Below are 5,290 nucleotides of genomic sequence, written 5' to 3'. Positions count from 1 at the left end.
AGACTGAAAGATGAAGAAGAGGTGGTGCTAGGATTTTAAATAGAAGCATAATGGAAGTTAAAGAAAAAGAACTACAAAGTTGGAGAGAAAACAAGGTATATGTGGAGGTAAATGACGGACCCCCCAAAAAAAGGACAAATAATTTGTAATCAATTTGTATTTTTCAAAGCAAACAAACCTGAGGTCTTAACAATAGGATAATCTTTTAAAATCTTTGACAATAATAAAATTTAAAGATTAGAACTGTTGTATATTGGATGTAGAAACTGCATTTTTACAAGGTGACAAAATATAAAGAGAAGTACATTTAAAGCCACCTAGAGAAGATGGTTGTATTGGACTATGGAAGTTGAAGTAAACTGCTTATAGGCTAAAGGTCAGCAAAAGCATGGTATCGTAAGTTGGTAGATGTAATGGAAGAGCTTAGGGCTGCTGGCCGGCTAATGCCATTTTTTAAGGACAGGGCTTTGACATTCATACCACTTAATAAGGTGACTTAGGACATCTCCAAACCGCATATGATTTTCACCTCTGACCTTTGGTTTTGTGACGCCAGTGCAATTTATCCCGAAATAACCATTTTTCAAATTCTACTTCCTCCCTATATAATTAATATCAAGACCTGAGATTGCTACCATATATAGACCTGATGTAGACCTCCAATCAAATGATGAGTTTTTTCTAGAATTAATTTTTTTGCTATAAAACCAGGAAAAAATTAAAGAAAAAAATGTGAATAAAAGGGCTTTATTTGACTGTTCTATAATGTCTTTCTAAGTTATATACCACATTTCAATGCTATAGCTTTAAACTAAGGGAGAATGTAGACTTTGAAGGTCAATAAGTATAGTTTTGAGGTACAGGCATTCAAAGTTTTTCTTTGTATTTTTACAAAGACAATGTTAATAAATCATGATTGCTATGAATTTTATATTCCTTTTTGGGTATTAATAAACCAAACCTATGTTATTTATCACAATTTAATCACAAATGAGACCCCTTTGGCCAAAGATCGTAGCCCGGGGCGCACTCTCTCTCTCTCTCTACTTCACTAACTCGGCTAATATCGCTGATATTATGATCTCCTGAACTCTTATTAGAGTGAATTTTCTTCTTCTGTATGTTATCGAGATGTTTTGCCAAAACTAAGAAAAACAGATGTAAAAGCAAGCGAATGTCACGGGTGAAACTCGAACATGTACTCTTTTTACAAAAACAATTTTAACAAATTATGATTACTATTATGAATTTTATATTCCTTTTTGGGTATTAATAAACCAAAACTATGTTATTTATCATAAAGGAAAATCTCTTTGCTGAAAGATTGTAGCCTGGGGCACTGCGTGTCAGGAGAGACGGGGTGCTCCTTCCTACTCAGCACTCTCTCTCTCTCTCCTTTACTAACTCCGCTACTACTGCCGATATTATGATCTTCTGAACTCTTATTAGAGCGAATTTACTTCTGTATGTGAGCGATATGTTTTGCTTGTCTTCTCCTCTTTGGCATGATGAAATTCTTGCCGAAACAAAGAAAAACAGCGAATGTCAGAGGTGAAACTTGAACATGTATTCTATCTCATGTTTCTGCTCGCAATGAAGGCCATGTAAGCATACCTACACATCTTGTGACTCATGGAATATTTTATAGTATGTCATTTCAATAAATATTTGTGTCTACTTTTCAAAATTCAGTAAGGTACAAATAAAAAATAAATGTGATCACAGTTTTCTTCGTTTTCCATGTTTTTATTTTATTTTACAAATTGTCTTTGTTCTGAATAGTCCTTGCCCTGAATCATCATGTGCAGAATTGTCTCTAAGCTGAATTGTCACGCAATGAACTGTCTCTAAGCTGAATTGTTATGTGCTGAATTGTCGGCGCTGAACTGTCCTGCGCGGGCTATAGAAGGATTGATATATTTCAAACATTTGTGGGAAAAGGTAGTAGGAGAGCGAAAATTAGAAGCGTTGGTTAATACTGATAGTAAAACACTAATGACTGCAATAAAATCAAGTACTAGTGTAAGCAGTAAAAGATTAAAAATAAATATTACAGCAATAAGGGAAAAAATGGAATCTGGGGAAATAAAGGAGGTGAGATGGATAAAAGGAAAGGATCAAATAGCTGATGTATTAACTACAGCAGGAGTTGCAGGGGAAAATATTAGAAATTATGTAGAGTAAAGAGTTGGGGAATAAAGGAAATTAGAGGGGATTGGGTTAGGAAGCAGTTGGAGAGGAGGGAAAAAAGAGATAAGTGATTATAGTTATTCTATTTTTATTTTCTGTATTGGTGAAAATTGTAACGCCGGATTGTTCAATGTATGGGAAAACGTGTTTGATTTTTGAAATGTCTTGATGTATTTAAGCTGTGTTATGACATCATAGGATGTGACATTATAGAAGACGAGATGGCGGCGGTGTGTAGTGGAAAGGTAAACAATAACAGCGCGTGCAGTAGAAGACATGCGGAACTGGTGTTTGGTAGTGTAGGAGATGGGACCAAAGCAGGTGATTAGGTGGGTAGATTGCACATTTGTGTCACAAAGGAAAGATTAGGCTAGGAAAATATTCAACTTTGCTGTTATCAGGATAAATGGAGGAAGCTACATGAATAAGTTAACTAGTTTAAAATGGGTAATCCCTGGGAATGGCTGTATAAAGACACCTTAGTGTTAGATTTCCAAAGCCAAAAGTATTTAAGAACAAATGGGGAATACAAGGAGTGAAGAATTAGTATGTTGTGGCATAAATGCAGATCTTTATAACAAGTAAACATTTTTTAACTTGGGAACACACTGAGAATGTGCAGCAGGTAGCAAAATGGCAATACAAAACCATAACAATGTAGATGAACTAGAAGAGGTTATAGAAAACACAGCGGACATGGGAATGGTGAATGAAAAATTGAGACTGAAAGATATTAACTATAAAATCTAAAGACTATTGGCTAGGAGGATCATATTCAAAGTGAAGACATTGCAAAAAGATACTGTGTTCAGCAGCTGGAGAACAGAATGTGACCTCCAAAGGATGAGGGTGGTTTGGGTAAGTCATGAGAAATAATTTCATATTTAACCTATGTGGAGTAAAAATGGAGCTGAGGGTAGGTTGGTAAACTGTTAATGATCCTTCTGTATAAGTATACGTATATACACGTTTGTATACAAAGTGGCTCAATTTTTAAAGCTTATGGACATAGGTTTCTCCTCCATTCATTTGTTAAAAGATAAATATGTGGTAGTTTGGTTGTTTTTTGTTATACAGAAAGGGAAAAGTTTACTTGGTCAGTGAGGGGATCAGTAAGGGGAAAGAAATGGTTTGTAATTAAAGGCAATGGGTTTGTGAGCTGGTTTGTATGAAAAGTCGGATATTTTCTTATTTCAAAGTATCTATTTATCTATTTATTTACTTTTTTTGTCAAGACTTTATCAAAATTTGTCCTATTTTTCTGTATTAGGAGTAGTAAGAGCATGATAGTGCAGAGGCTTGCTGACCTCTAGTATAAGAGTATCTGTTGTTAGTGACAATCGTCGTCACATAGTGGAAGCATTTCTTTTAAATTTGTCTCTTGGACTAATCGGAAAGTAGAGAGCACCTAGGGAGATCTACTGGTATATGTTACAGACATGTCAATATAATATATATTGCTAGAACAGATCCCTTCCTTTCACTGAACTTTGTAACAACACCAAATTCTTGAGGGAATATGGGAATTCTTCCCTGCTTCTGTTTTCCTTGATGCCTATAATCTACTATCATTCATGGGACATGAGTCTTCTCCTTCAAAAGGGATTCAACGCATCCTCTAGTTGGTGAGTTTCAGCTAACAAAAGAGTGAATAAAGTCCCTAATAAGGTAAAGGACAAGGCAATTTAGGTCTACATGTGTTGTCTGTACTACTTAGTCCCTAAATACTGTAAAGGACAAAGTGATTCATTTTGATATGCTTTGTGTTGTCTGTAGTTAAGTCATTAACCCTTACTGGACGGGTAAATATGTCGATTACAGCTCCTCAGGCTGGGTAAACTTTGAGTGGCCAATTTACAAAAAAAACACATCAATGGAAAGAGGAACATAGGCAAATGCACATGGTGAAAGAAAAAAAAAAATCTTAAAAATTGTCCATACCTTTCAAGAGAAGTTGAAAAATGACTATTCACAACCCCTTGTGGGGCCTCTTTTGCAAGACAAATTTTAACAACTTATATATTTTTTCTAATGAATAATTTTATCTAATTGTATACAACTATAATTACTGCTCAAATAATATCAAAACAGATAAGAAATAAAATTGGTAATAAATTTTTAGCATATTTGTTGAAAAATATTTACAAATTTACAGAGAACGAAGATTCAGCAACTTTTTTTACTTTTACATGTTTTTTCTAATATTTCTTTGCACTTTTCTTTGTAAAATTACGTTTACAACCAACATACTATGTATTGTAAAAGACAAGAACAAAACCCAACACGCAGCCCCTTGGTATATTTACGAGCATATTTACAAAAAAGACGTCATGTGAGCAGAGACGTAATACATTCCCCCTTGAAGTTACAAGCAGAACTGAAGTCCTGAGATACCAGATTCATGGTTAGCCAGTATAAAAGTTGCTGTTAGTGAATTTATGGGCTATAGTAGTATTGGCACCTCTTTCCGGACCGATTCTTTCCAAATCAATGGCGCTTAATATTGTTTATCAACAGGATCAATCCGTCCATTAAGGGTTAATGTTGAAAAGGAAAAGGTGATTTATTGTTATACACATGCTAGGTTTTTTTGTTGGTTTGGTTTTCATAGACTTCATAGTTATGGAAAATTAATGTGCGCTTGAATATATGCAAGATATGAAAGTGGAATGTTTTCCTGAGAAATTTTTTATTTTCCTAAGAAAATAAGAATTTCATTGTTGATACTTATCTTCTTGTATATATATTTGCATTATGCAACTCTTATAATTTTGATTTACCTACTGTTGTAAGGGGGCCAAATTTACTTTATTAATTGCAAGTTAGTTTAAGAGTACATTAGTGTTAAGAATTTTAGTCATAATATCCTTACATATTTTCACCTGACACCATCTGCTTTTGTTTGATTGTTGCTCTTATTGCAAGTCTGGCCACAACAACTGCCGTCTGGTTTTGAAAAATAATGAGAGGGGACACGCTATACAGCTTAACTTTAAAAGCATGGGTATTTTCCTAAAGGCGTCAAATACTTTATCAACATAATAACTATTTGACGCTTAACCACCTACTTATTACGTATAATAAAGATTCTTACCTTGAT

General features: G+C 34.3%; 1 protein-coding gene across 2 annotated transcripts in view; it reads left to right on the top strand.

The window, feature by feature from the left end:
* LOC135226553 (eukaryotic translation initiation factor 2-alpha kinase 1-like) overlaps positions 1-5,290 on the top strand; it is a 63,631-nt gene that overhangs the window by 6,338 nt on the left and 52,003 nt on the right. The gene's annotated exons all lie outside the window — the stretch shown is intronic.

Source organism: Macrobrachium nipponense, chromosome 14 (assembly GCF_015104395.2).
Source record: "Macrobrachium nipponense isolate FS-2020 chromosome 14, ASM1510439v2, whole genome shotgun sequence".
In the NCBI taxonomy this organism is placed as follows: Eukaryota; Metazoa; Arthropoda; class Malacostraca; order Decapoda; family Palaemonidae; genus Macrobrachium; species Macrobrachium nipponense.
Note: the sequence above shows the minus strand (reverse complement) of the source record. Positions and strands in the feature narration are given on the sequence as shown.